Source organism: Pagrus pagrus, assembly GCF_965226575.1.
Source record: "Pagrus pagrus genome assembly, chromosome: 14".
Classification (NCBI taxonomy): domain Eukaryota; kingdom Metazoa; phylum Chordata; class Actinopteri; order Spariformes; family Sparidae; genus Pagrus; species Pagrus pagrus.
Genome location: NC_140198.1, coordinates 15,471,679 through 15,486,609, shown reverse-complemented (window position 1 = coordinate 15,486,609; position 14,931 = coordinate 15,471,679). Strand labels below are relative to the sequence as shown.

General features: G+C 41.0%; 1 protein-coding gene and 1 long non-coding RNA gene across 8 annotated transcripts in view; one reads left to right on the top strand and one right to left on the bottom strand.

Annotated features, from left to right (window-relative positions):
* LOC311269888 (unconventional myosin-XVIIIa-like) overlaps window positions 1-1,227 on the top strand; it is a 74,655-nt gene extending 73,428 nt beyond the window's left edge. For all 7 annotated transcript variants that reach the window (XM_084374397.1, XM_084374394.1, XM_084374393.1 and 4 more), the window contains one exon: window positions 1,093-1,227. The gene's annotated coding sequence lies outside the window, so the exon portion shown is untranslated. The remainder of the gene's footprint in view (window positions 1-1,092) is intronic.
* The window catches only part of LOC311269891, a 45,420-nt gene that overhangs the window by 12,452 nt on the left and 18,037 nt on the right, over window positions 1-14,931 (bottom strand). The gene's annotated exons all lie outside the window — the stretch shown is intronic.

The following is a 14,931-nucleotide window of genomic DNA, read 5'->3' as shown; positions in this document are numbered from 1 at the left end:
CTTTGTGCGGTAGATGTTATGTGAGCATTGTTCCATTGGTATGGTGTTGAGCTGTTGATGAGATGCATATAGATGACCGTTACTTGTTAGGACAACGTTGTTGTGCATTTTATGCTGATTATGTTCACATAGTCGACTCTGTGGTAGCTGAGGTTACGCCCTTTTGATGTGCCATTGTGCAATTATTTTTTTTACTGCCATAAATGTCTACTCCAACCTCATACCATCCTCCAATTACATCGGCTGAAACCACATACTGAATGTTGAAGACTGTTTCAAAAAGTCTTTCCTCTTAGTCATCATGTCCTCACCACAAAGTGACGTCCTTGTGTCTGATCCTTCAAAAATACATAGCCGTTTGTGGGTGGCATTCAATGACGTGAAGGACATGTTGCAGTTTTTTTTTTTTCTTGTTGTCCTCAGGGTTTGTATTAAAGTCCGGATGTGTCGAGAATCAAGTTGCCATTCAAGCAAAGCATTAAGTGACTGCCATGCCATGTGTTGTCATGACAACATAATCTAAGGATGTAAAGACCTGGGTTTAAATTACCTTTAATGAATGCGGTGGCGGGTAGAGCCAAGGCAGAATACCGAACACACAATTCTGCCTGAATTCTTCCTGAGCTCATCAGTGCCGAAGAAATCTTGACCCTTGACTTTTACCTTACTAACTTCACACACTATCTCCTAACACTGTGTGTGAATATTGCTTGTGCATGGAAAGTGTAAATATTTGTCCTGTCGGGTGTTTATATTATTAAAAGACAAAAGTTTTTGTGTGTGTTTAGCTTGGTAGAACTGTTTCTAGGATGATGCAGCAGGAATATTTGTAATGAATCTTTTCTATATGCCATTAAAAAAATATAAGCAACCCTGATAACAATGTGCACATATGCTATGCACACCTCGGGGGATGCGTTGTTTACTGCCTAGGGAAGAGTGTAATTCTGCAGCCTAAATTGCTCATGCGTTCCCGTGCCATATTTTTACAACAACCTTTTTTCTTCCCTCCACCTTTCTGTTTTTTTTTTCTGCTGTAAGTTGCCAAGTAATGATATAATGGTGTGTCTGTGTGTGTGTCGACCCCTGTAGTCCTCCTGCTTGCCGTAGACACCTGGGTCTTGGCAGATCTGATGAAGAAGATGAGGCGGACAGAGACTCCAGCGGGCAGTCGCTGAGGCAGAGCGACGGCGAAGGCACTGTGGCAGAGAGCGCATCGTAACCCAAACTCAGGTCACCCGGTGCTTTCGGTGACATCGAACGCTAAAAGGAGGGACATGGTTCGTACCCCTCAACTTTACCACCACCTGGCAGCCAGCAAGAGAGGGATCCAGAGGCAAGGATGGAGAAGAGGCTTGCAAAGAACACTGTTTTTAGATTTAGTTTTACAATAGATCATGAAGTGACTTTGCTTTTGTGGTTAATATGTGCTTCTTTTTTAATTTAACACAACATATTATAAGTTAGTCAATACTGAAAAGTGAATTTGAGAACTTCCCGCTGCTACTTTATTTATAAGAGCTGCTTTTCAGGCAAATTTAAGCACTCCTCTGCACTCTTCTCTCACTATCCACAGAGCTCTGCCAAGAGGATTTAGATAAGCCCGCTCTGGCTACACTTCTCCAAGAGGGTCTGACCAACTATTAAGACTGTTCTTATCTCTTTTCCCATTAATGTGGACTAGCACAGTGGGAGGAATTAACCCATTTTCAATTAATTATCTCGCTGTAAGTTTACGTGTGACTCTTGTTCCGTGTTGAGATATCCATCATGTGAACAAAGCGACGCTCGCTCGTGATTGCTCCCATCAAAGTGAAAATCATTTAGGAGAATATGTTTTAATTTGAACCAAGCTGTTAGATGTGACGTTTGAAATGCTGACAAACAGATTTAAAGCAAAGTCTGATCGAAAAGTGTAAATATAGCTTACGTAGATATTTAACATTATATGTGGAATGGAAGCCTTTACATGAATATGGCATTTAAATTAATTAAGATGTTTTAAAGCTAGTGAGAGAATATTTAATTAATATAAGATTTATGTCATATTTCTGATTTGTTCTAAATCAGTTGAGGCTCACTGATGCTTTTTTCCACCAGTGTCATATTTCATTAGGTTCGAAGAGAATGTATTTTTTATTTGCTATAGTAAAGGAGCTTTATTTTGAGCTTTTGAGACCCAGATGCAGAGATGTATGCTGTTATCTCTTAAAGGTGCATTATGTAGTTGTGGGGAAGGAGTTTGAATCAGAAGAGAAATATCTTCATTGACAGATTTCTTTTTGTCAAAACAAAACTAAATAAACAAACTCTCTTTGTTTTCATGACTGAATAAACTGAATAAACAAACTGACCTTAAAGGACAACACAGTTTCATACTGTTTTACTTTGTTGCTATTGGCGGACCCTCTGAGAACAGCTTGTTTATTCAGTTATGGAAAAAAATAATATTTCTGAGTTTGTATTATTACCTCATTAATATTGTAAATGTTATAATTATGAGTTTGATCTCTTTCTTCGCCCCTTCAAGAGGCACAAACACTGGATTTCTACTATAAATTAAAGCTCCTTTTTAATGTTGAATCCTGCAGAATGATATTCCAGTATCAACTTCAAGTATTTTGTTACTTCTCACAGGTGCACAGTGCAGACTGTCTTGAACTGAGGGATTTTTTGGCCATATTGGTTTAAGCAGTAAAATAATGACATCCTTTTCAGCACAACATGGTCCTCCCATTTTAAGATGCCAAAGACTATGTTCGTAAAATGGCAGATTTTTTAAAAACTTTTTTTTTTTACATGTGAAAACATTTGGGATTGGGACTCTTACTGTAGGTCATGAGCAGCACTCAGATTTACAGCCATGGTATTACTGAGTTATTCCCAGGCTGTGTGCATTTTAATATCTGAAAAGATTCTGATGGTTGATATGAAGTTTTGGGAGGGTTTTCCATGTCAGACCCTTGTTTATCTCTAGCTGCCTGTTGACTCTGTATTACCTCATAGACTACTGCCAAAAATACCCTTAATTTAAAGCCAGTCTGCTCTTATAATTCAGTACATTTATGTGATTTGTTGCTGTCTAGACACACTTGCTGTTTTTTTTTTTTTCTATATTTGGCCTTACAGAATTATAATGCTATCCTAAGATGATTGTGACTTTATGAATTTTAAACTATTTAAATGAAATGTATGTAGAGTACAGGAGCATATACAGTATATGTGAGTAAATGAGTGTCTGCTCATGTGCAAAGCCAAGCTTCCAAGTGTCTGGCCTGCCATTTGCATATCTTCTCACAAGAGGCTAATCTGCATTTCATGTCTTATTTTATGAGGTTTTTTTTCTTCACGTATGAATATTAATGTGGAACACAGGAAACTTTGATGTCAGTGATTCAGAATAGACTTGTTAAATTAAAAAAAGATATTGTATATTCACTGCCTCTGAGATGGAGATGCTGGCACTACATATAATGTTTCAAAAGTTTGTACATCCCGTCACATCTTTTGAAATGGCTTGTCTATTTTCATTATTGAACAGATCATTTGTGACATGAGTGATTTTTGAGGTTTTTTAGTAAATAAATTCAGCTGTTTGTTTACAGAATCCATGTCGGCTCCGCTGTAATTGCATAGAGGTGTGATCTGGATGCGATTTTGTTTCATCTTCGCCAGCATCAGAAAACAGTTGGAGAGAAGGAGGTTAGAAAGTAGGCAGGACAGCTTTAGCAAAACAAGCCATTGATGTGTTTGATTAATTTTAGCACATCCACCCCAGAGTAACTTCTCATCATACCCACCCCGGTGCTCCCAGGAGACTACAGAGGAAGCAAACAATTCAGTGAAATGATTAATTCGGATCCGTTCTGAGACTGAACGTTTCTCGCACTACCTCGCAACCCTTGGGTTGTTAATATGACTGCCGCACGGCTGCAAGGTTCAAAACCAAAGCTTGGGGCAAATTCAGGAAGATCAAAAAAACGAGAGCAAGCGCAGTCTTCCTTCCCACATCAATCTCTATTCTACATAGCTGAAGCTTACTGAGATTCAAAGGGATTGATGGTTTTAGATTACCACCTTGGTTGACATTCACGCGCGGTGTGTTTTGCTTTAAAGAATCTCCTATTTATCCAACCAATCTGTAATCCTCATTCCTATACACAACCTGCTCTGGTGCTTCACTCGGTGCCAGGGAGCTTTCGCTGTAATTTCACTTCACTTGCGTGCACCCTCTGGGTGGCTGCATGTTTCTGCTTAAAGGCTTTCCATTGAGTGACAGATTAAATTCTGCTCCCGATTTTACTTATTTGGGCTCTAACACTGTTTCACAAGCCACTGGAGCAGGAAGTCATTAGCTCGACAAAGCCAAGCAAGGCAGTGTTTACGGTGCCACCCTCCCTGTTATTTAGACAGAATGGTTTGGACACAGACATTCGCTGCAGTGGAAGAAATGCTGCGCTTCTATGGACACAGATGCACTGTAAAATACCACAAAAATGCGAATAGTCTTTAAATGACTGTACATTACATACATTTGCTTAACTGAGCAGAACATCTTAGACGCTTGTTTCCTCATATTCTTTACAGCTCATCTGAAATGTGTCTGTATATTTCTTGATTTATTCTTTGAAAACACTTTGCACCTCTTAAAATTACAAAAGCAGATGGAGAACAGCCAAACTGACTCAGAGCTGACTCTTCAGTGAAACTGCGTGCCAGTTTTTTGCATAAGCAGCTCTGTTTGCCAAGCATCCTCACACCATGACCTTGGTTGGAGGCCACCCTGCCAGGCAGTAAAATATGTGGGGGAGCGTTTGGAGGGGAGAACGTGTTTATCAGGCATCATCCTCGACTATTAGCGCTCCCAGTTTTTCTGCTGGATGCCTACTGTCAATAAAGCACTGATTGGAGGCACTGGGACGCTGCCTGCAGGGACCAGGTGAGGAGGCTGCCTTCATTTGCAATTCTGAGATGAAAAGACGCAGCAGTGTGTGCTGCATGGGCGCCTCTCTTTGTTTGCACATATCATTTCCACTCTAATGAACACTGCACAGTAGTTGGCCCGTGTAACGAGGCTCAGAGGTGGGCTCAAGCATTATTTACATTTTGCATAGGTCTTTAAGGGGCCTGGGGAACAATAATAGCAGTTTTTTCTTACTTTAGCATTGAAGCGAATAAGTTCTGACAATCTGAAATCTTTGATTTATTGTGTTTTTTGCCACTCCTCATATGTATAAGCACACTGTAAACCTTCAAAACAAATTGCTGAAATCCTCGGAGTGGAAAAAAGGAAATGTGGCGTCTATCACCAATTTCAGTGTTGGATTTGTCTCTCTATCTCCTCTCCACAGTATGCAGGTGGCCGGAGCCTCCTGCTGCGCTCAGAGCTGTTCAGTGCTTAGTGTCCCTGCCAAAGGAGAGTTGCTGCCCCTGTCGCTGGTGTGTCTATGTGTGTGTGCGTTTGCGGGCAAGGGGGAAATGAAGACTTAGGGTGTACTCTACAGCACACCACTACATCTGAGGGATTTGAAAGTGGCGTAAATGGCCCTTCCTCCTGGCCTCTCTCAGTAGAATAGTGTTGGAGAGATCATTTACCTGTTTCACAGACACCTCGAGCAGTGGTGTGATTTCATTTTTGTTGTTGTTCACCTTCTGTTGCTATTATGTTTCGAGCTCCGCAATCTCGGATGTAGAGATGCATCCTGGAAGCCCGGCCTTATAAGACCTTTCCACACAACAACAATGTCCTTTTTTCTTACCTGACCGGGGACCACTTTTGCATGTTGTTTACCTCTTTATACAATGGCAGATTTACTGTACACTATCCCATACACGTGAATTGATATCACCTCAGAAAACTCAAAACTATCAGGCGCTGGTGGACTTGAACCACCCCCTCACTCCCCCAGGATCAGAATGTTTTCACGGGTCAAACACAAACAGCACGTGTGCATTACACTGAACAGGGAAAAGGGGGCGTACATTTTATCTCTGCACACAACATGGAAAATACACAATATATATGCTTTGTGCACATGGTTGATTACTGAGTTTTGTGCTTTTTAATCAAATCTGATTCCTCTCAGATTTGGAACGACACCTACCCACCTGTTAGAATTTCAGTATCCTCCCACAGTTTGGCCTACTTTTGTTTTGTGATGGAGAACAGCGCTGCGAGATGGAGAGAGAGAGAGAGACAGAGAGACACAGAGAGAGAGAGTGAATATGTGTATGTCATATTTCTGTTGCTAAAAATCTTTTTTTTCAAACTCAAATGGCGCGTGACAAAGCAGTTTTATTGCGACAGTGTTTTGCATCTCTTTTTCTCGTTAGCCCATCTCTATTGTGACAATGCGACTTTATGGTCCATATTAATTAGTGGCAAAACAGATGGGAGGGTTGTCATGGGTGGGGGTGCTGACAGAGACTCGTGTAGGAGGCTGCTGCTGTACTTGCACTTCCCTCCAGTGCTGATCGATACAGTAATAGATTACCTGATAGCTTTTACTGTGTATCTGTGTTTTAATAGAAGGAGTGGAGTGAGAAAGTTTAATAGTTTCAGCTGTTTATTGTGCTCCTCTCCATTTCCTCTGCGGCTCTGTTCATGTATAAAGGTCCATATCTAATGATCCCTGAATCTCCAGATCCTGCTTCCAACCAGGAGACCATGTTGCTTCCTGAGAGCCGCTGCCAAGCTGTCCGGTTCCACATCATGGTCACTCTCATTCTGCCTGGGAGCTTGTCCCGGTCTCAAAGATACCTCAAGTGGCTGTTACTAATTGTTTTGGACATTCTCTTGGCAATCTCATTCACTGCAAGAATATTTTTCTCGATGAAACTTAGAACTAATCCATCCTTATAAACGCAAAGGTCTTAAATCGCAGAGGGAATGAGTGAAGTTTGAAAATAAGCGTAAAGGCATATATAATGGCGACTCTAGCAGACACTTAATATATTCTTCAGCTCTCAGTCACTGCACGAGTCATTGCGCTGAGAGATAAAATGTTCTCGACTTGGTGCCAGCACTTGACAGCTTGGTGGTCTTTGCCACCAAACTCACAAGCTATAATCTGATAGATAGCAGAAATTAACTATGCATCTAATTGCAGAATTTACAAGCATAACTCGCTGAGCAGATGGAAGTCACTGGTGTGCTCGCAGTCACTTTATTCAAACCCCAGGATATTGTACTGCGCCAATGTCCAGAGGAGCACATTCCTCTCCAAAGTGGGATTTATTTAAACTAATACACAAGCCCAGTGGCCATTTGGCTCCGGAATGGTGTTTTGTTATTGAGTCTTGACGTGCAGAGTCTAAATGACTGCAGGAAGCTAGATCTGGACGGCTGCCATAGATATGCATATGGATGCATATCACTGTTGTCAAGCGGTGGAGACAGCTTAACCTATAGCGGACTGTTCTGCCCAACAAAATAAGATGTGACAAACAGTGGCAGACTCAGGATGTTTGAGGGACAGGGGCACCAGCTGTACTGTATGTGGTGCGTCACGTCCAAGTCTTGACATATTTATAGTGAAGAGAAGGCAGTTTTCTCCGCTAAAAGGGCACCCTAGAGGGCTATTTATCACCTTTGGTCCACTGGAAGGACACCCTAGAGGACACTTATCATATTTTCTCCACTGGAAGGGCACCTTAGAGGACACTTTATCACCTTTTGTCCCTGAGAAGGGCACCGTAGAGGACACTTATTATGTTTTCTCCACTGGAAGGGCACCTTAGAGGATACTTTATTGTGTTTTATCTTCCGTGGGAGTTGTATCTTCGGCGTTTTTCCGAATATGGGGGCACCAGAGGAGACAAGAGCCCTCCTGCACCCCCCCTTGAGTCCACCAGTGGTGACAAATAATTGTAATTCAGTGAACGGTGGATTTAAATTCATGATTGCTTTCTAATAAATTTTCACATACGTGACATTAATGTGTGAATGAGTACAGAAAAACTAGATCAGTTTCTAGATCTGTCATCAACAGTATCATGCTTTTATTTTCAAATATAGCTTCTGTATATCAGGATGTCTGATATTTGTAATGATGTTTTCCAGAGGCTTAACTTTTCATTTCTGTTGTGCGGGGAGACATTCACTCGCGTCTGATCCGCGAATCCAAGACATCATTCCTTTTTTCATTTCAACCTAACCCCACTGAAATTGGGGAAAGCAATTTGAAGCCAGGCCAATTGGAAGACCTTAAACAGTTATTCAAGGAGGAGCGCCAATCAACATCCAGCGGTGAGGTATTGAATGGAGATAATCAAGCACTGAAAAGAATTTTTTTAAAAATGAATAAAAGTGTTAAAGTAGCGCCTCAAACATGTCCAGAAATTGACAGCGGGACACTGAGTGAGTCAGACAGGGTACTAATGTCCGTCCTGTCATTCGGTCCTCCCTTTTAGCAGGCTCCATCTCGCTGCCCATGTGGGACTGAGTCTGAGTGACAAGGCACTGACATTTACAATCTCTGCAGCCTCAAAGTGTGGGCAGGCATGCCTGTATCAAAATGTGATCGCGGTGGATGGTCTGAGTCATCATTAGTGAATTTTATATATTATGGACATACATCGTTATATCTCAGCCTGCTCATTATTCTCTGTTGATAGCGTGTGCACTCTATTTGGCTTGTTGTCCCATCTGCTTTCAGCGTTTGGATGGATTAATTCTCAGCACAAGGTCGTTGCAGAATATTATATTTTCGTTCAATAAAAATAAAATAAATAAGGGGAGTGCTGAATAATTTTCCATCTAGTTGTTATTGAGTTCTGAGCTAGCACTCAACTGCTTTAAGTGTTACCTAGCATACCCCAGGAACTCGAATGAAGGTTATCTATGTGGGAGGAATGATTTTGAAATGGTACAAATATGAAATCCACATTAACACTAAAGAGGATATCTGTCCAGTAAATTGCACAGAGATGTATTATAAATCTTTTGACACACCCTGATGACAGACAATGCCGTTTAATCTGCTTGTATCTGAAACTACAGTACATTTGATGTGCAGCACTACCTCAACATCCTTGCGATAGCAGCGTTCCCCGTGACAAAACACCTACCTGATCACAAAGTCGAGCAATGTTGCTAGGAGACTTTATGTCCAGGCAAATGGGAGACTAATAGGCACTGAATTATTCACTATCAGCACTTGAGGTGATGCTGTTAAAAAAGGTTATATCAGCGCGGAGGCCCTTCTTTCTTCCAGAGACCTTTGCAAGTGTAAAAATGAGCAGCAGCACTGAAAGTTCAGATGGATCCATTTATGTATAACATCTTCTCACCTTCATCCTCTTGCAGTGCTCATTGAAGGGCACGCAGTCACAAGTGCTCCTGTGTTTTCCCTGCCCTCTTCTCTTTTCCAGACCGCCGCTCAAGCTATGTACCGTATGCGCATGGAGCCTCCCCATGCCAGTGGCACAAATTAATCTGCACCGTCTGTCCACCTGCGACGGACCTCATACAGTACAAGGGCACACGCACTTATTTCACGTCTTCCTGCGGGGCCAAATATACAGAGACATATAATTTAGAGCTGTCGTCTCTCAGCTATATGCAGGTTTTCTGGCTAAACAGCGTGGCATTTCAATGAGAGGTAAGCTTTCACTATTTATGCCGTACCAGGATGAAAAGGCTGGTTTCAGAAAGACATGAGAAATGGGACCATAAATCTCCAGTGTTGGAAATAAATAATTTACAAACCTCCTATTGATGTCTGTGACAGGTTCTGTATGCTGCTTTAGTCTGTCTAATTCTGACTCTTCAAACAGAGCTAGCTAACTAACTGCTGTGCAGAACTGGTTGTGAGGCAGCACTCGCTGCTGTGTCTAGCAAGGAACTTAAAGAAAATTGCTTGTAACATTTTTCAGGAGAATAACAGATGGCAGCATGATGAAAACTACAGCTGAAGGGCTGCTTTGAGGTTCACTCTGTACGTCCCTGTTGTGTTCAGATAGCTACAGTATGTACAGACACGTAGGTGGTAAAGATGCAATGCAGTACAGTGTACTTGTTGGGGAGTCACTAATGATATGCTATATTTAAAGCTACAACACTTGATTGCACCTTTCGACTTTCCTTTTATCCCACACCACTCCATTGTCATTGCAACACAACAGAACCATTTACTGCAAAACTATTCACATCTCACAATATGAAAAAAAAAAAAAAAAGAATTTCCTCCCTATTGTTTCCAAGTGGTATTATTGTTGGTGCCGCTGTTGCAGTGACAACTGGATCGTTTCCTGTTTTCCTCAGTCGTAAATAACAACAACGAAATGTTAGTTTATTCAATCATTTAGTCTTCAACGGAAATGGATCGCCAGTTAACCTTCCTTTTCCCAGGTGACTGCTAGTCGCTGGCAAACAAAATTGTATCTCAATAGCGAGGTTTAACCAATGTAAACGCCAGTGGTTTCATTAATCCATCGTGCCATCAACATTTACTTCATAGTTGAAGCAGAAAACCTGTCTGCTGCCAGTTTAAGGATAACAAAGAATGCCGTCTACATCACACGGCATTGTGCAAGTAGACAATATGCCTTTCAGTCCAGACACATTATTGACTATCACGCAGCACGGGGCTCTGGGAAGCATCTCTTCCTTTTTAAATAAGACGTAATTAACATCAGCATTGGGTTACCATGAGGATGATTTGAAACTGATTTAGTTCTGTGTTTTTTGGTCATTGTAGTCAATATTAGATCTTTTCCTTGGAAAGGACTGGGAAAAATTTGCCTCTGGTTCATTTGAATTGTAAACAAAATGTATTCAGAGCATATTTTCCATCCAGTAATATCCATCCACAGTGCTGAGTCAATTGAATATCACCAACATTCTCACAATAGCATGCATGTCCAGTACTGTATATCATAGAAGAAACATTTTGAGACAAAAATACACCAAACAAATGACGTCACTGCTAAGACAGTTGGCAGGATTTTTCATTGTGTGGCATCTATTGGATTTTGCAGAAAGTCTGCGCCCTTGTTTCACAACACAAGACAGAAAAATGGCTGCTGTTGAACAGAAATAGACAAAGCATTCAGGGTTTCTGGCTAAATCCTGTTTGCGGCACCAAGAATGTCATTGCCACAAAATGGGAGCTACAAATCAGCACTAAAGCATCATGAGAAGTTAAACAATGATTTACTGATGTGTAAAATAAACACCCTCAGTGTTGGCATGTAGGACAATGTCTCCTGGCTTCCATCATAATGCTTTTCGCTTCCACTCCTGGATTCAGCTCATTCATCTGAAAGTACTGCAGTTATTGTAGAACCAGACTACACTTCTGTAACCGCTGCCAGATCCTCCTGATTGCACCATAAAAAGACGATTTGCCATGCTGGGCTCAGTCTGCATACAGCACCGCTGAATCATTGCTGCAGACACTATTCAGACATGGTTTTCTCCCAACCAAAAAGTACCAATATCTATGCATCTGCCAGAGGACGAGAAACAACCTTTTATGTGTGTATGTTTATTATACTATAAACATTTTACAGTTAAACCATCTCTACACCTCCTGGCCAAGCCTGTAGAATAATACGATAAACAAACAGTTAATTGTATGTGATGACAGCTAACCTCCTGACACTTTTGTGTTTTGTGTTTGGAGTGTGAGATTTCGAGAGATTTAGGGTGCATTTGTAGGAGTCTCTGTCACCAGCGTGTCCCTCCAGGCCCAGAGGCTGCGACAAATCTCAAAGTGGCTGCCTCAAATCGAGCAGTCTGGGTGACGGATGGCCTCTGGCATGATGTATGGCTGCTGCCTTCTTCCCACAGGCCTGCGGTGGGTTGTGTTTGGTCAAGTGACCTCAGCTTCCTGTGCGTCCCATCGCGTCCCTGGAGCCCCGATGTGCTGTCTGGGTGTAAATATAATCCATGGTCCTACATGGCAGAGGCTGAGTGATGGGCCTCATTGCCTGTGGGATGGAAATCAGATTCTCCTAGGTTTGTTTTCGGCAGCCTTTGTACTGAGGCACACACTCCTCAGTAGAGTCGGGATTCACTGTCTTCATATTTGTTCGGTGAATGATAGAGTTCAGAGTGAGGTAATGCATATTTAGTGTTGTGCAGGGTCAACCCACACTCATGTGGAAATGTGTTATAACTACATTGTTCCAAAGTGCAAGACGTATTAGTTTCACAATGATGGTTGTGAGATACTGTTTTTTTCTGCTTATTCTTTTCTATCGTCCTGCCTCCGTTTCTCATGTCTGTCAAGTTTCTGTCTGTGAAACAAAAAAAGACGGAACTTTCTTTCAATCTTAGTAAAAAATGCAATGTTATAGAATAAAAATGGGTTTTGATAACACTTCTAGTGAGAAATATGTGTTCTATTAACTTTTACAGCTCAACACCAAGACATTGATTCAACAGTGCAAGCTATTGTAAACTGGTCCACTAGCATGAGTTTGTTTCACACTAAGGCCTCTAAAATACTGGGATACTTTTTTCTGCTTTTTCTTTTCTGCTGTCTCGCATCCATGTCTCGTGACTGTCAAATTTCTGTCTGAGAAACAAAACAATGGCGGACAATTGTTTCATTCTCAGTGGAAAATGTAATATTTCAAGATAGTTTCTGCATTAAAATACATTTTTATAATATTTCTTGAGGGAAATGTTTGTTCTGTTTTCATAATCTTCTTTCAGTGAATGTGTAATAACTAAAGTACACAACACAAAGGCAGCGATTCAAACGTGCAAGCTGTCTTTTCAGTGATAGCAGCGTCCATAACTACGACCATAGCGATGCTAGAAAATGGAAAAACATGAAAAAATAAAACATACATTTCTCACTAGGAATATCACCAAAATGCATTTTACCGCATCATAACTTTTGCATTTTCCCCTGAGGATGAAATAAATGCCCGCCAAATTTTGGTTCACAATGTAGGTATTACACATTTTCATGTGAGACCGTGTTGGCAGGGCTCAGTGTTCAGAAGAATTCATGCGCCCTCACCTTTTCAGGATAAAGAGATAAACGAAATTAGTAAAATCATTGAAAGAACAATGCAGCAAAATTTGAAGCACTGAAATATACAGTGCCTGTGCTTCATAATGCCTTTTTAAAGGCAATGTGTGAAAATTCATTTCTGCCCTGAGAGTGCAGGCAGTGATCAGTGTGCAGGATGTATCCACTGATTTCTTTGAATATTGTTGCGAATTAGTATCACATTATTTCAAAAGACTGCGATTGACCCTATGACTTCACATCTATACTGTACGTCTGGGTTTAATTTTCTAGCAGTGAGACAAGTACATGTTTTCCTGCTCTGAAAAACGTTCAGGTCTGTTAGAAAACAAACACTCACACTGTTAGATATTTGCCTTATTCAGCACGACCTTCTATCTCGTCCAAACCTTTAATCAGCCGTAATGTGCGATCCTGGAGTGAAATATGTAATTTCTCAGTACGCCATCAAGTAATTCTATGGTTCTTATTTTTGCTGCCATGCACAGTGCGCACCACACCACTAAATAATGGGTCACTGAACTTCCATAACAGAGAGAACTGCCAGGCGCTGACACAATACATTTTCCCCTGCTATAGCTACTCTGGTAAATACACACACTGAGAAATTAGATTTGGCAGGTCATTCGACTCTCCCCCTGGGGATCTGCAACTTTGCAACTGCATTTTTTTTTTCTTTTTGAAGCTCAAAATAAACAGTTCACCTCAAATGCTCCAAGTGTTTGGCAGATTTGACCATTTCCTTTAACTTCTCCAAATCATTCAAGGCAATGACAGAAACTGAAAAAAAATGCAAAAATAAATATAAAATAAATAAAAATCTCATCCTCTAATCAAAAAGCATGTAAGGGTAGCATTACAATTTCATCCTTGACTTGTGTCCATTTGAAACGCTACACTTTAACTGCGAGTACACAGAGCTTGCCAAATAAACAGAATTATTGAAGGATGTAATACAACATCTGGAATGAATTTTGAATCGTGATGATCACTTTTATCTGATTTTCATCACATCACACTCAGGAGAAGAAGAAGAAGAAGAAGAAGAAGAAGAAGAAGAAGAAGAAGAAAGTGGCAAGTGAAGGTGTTGAAGCTGAAGTTTCCCTCCTCTAATTTAATGATGGAGGAGCTGCTGCTTCTTTTGCTCCAGCGCTCGAGTACGTTTCAGTGGCATTAGCCTCATCCCTAACTTTGCCCGGAGCTGGTGGCACTGCTGGAGGATAAAGTCACCGCTCTTCCAGATCATTCATGTATGTCCACTGCGGCTCCCTTGGCAACGGTGAAGAGAAGAACCCAGTCATTCAACACATGCCGCTCTTAATGCTGTGGTGATGCTCTCTGAACAACATCCACAAAGAGAGAGCTCATTCCATTTCAAATTCTCGAGATGTAACTGTTAGCGATTTTAGTGCACTCATCATTAGCCAATACTCTGATTAATTAATGCTACAACTGTGAGCCAATGACTGCTGTTGTCAAGACAAAGAGCAAAGAAAAAAATGTACCCTCTGACATTTGCGGCTTCAACAATTTCACCTCCATGAGTCGTTGGTTCTGTTCAGCACGCGGCACCAACACTGCCGACATGACAGCAGCAACTCGATCGTCTGCCTGATTACTTTAGCTTTTTTCATTTTTGTCTTTATTAGATACAAACTGTAGTCAATCTTCTCTATTAATTAATTTAAATTCCTCTATTATTAAGCAGACTTCTTCTATTTTTGGTTGACATACGCTGCATGACAGTCCTGTTGCCATTTTTAAATCTAATAAACCAGATGTGCCCTGACAGAGAAATCCACTGAACCTGGAAATCTAAGTGCGACATACAAATGGACATCATTATCTACAAATCATCAAAACGGTTGTCATGATTAATAATATCATGATTATTATCTTCCGTACCACCACCCTCACTGCTGAAGTGTTTAAAGGGGCACTT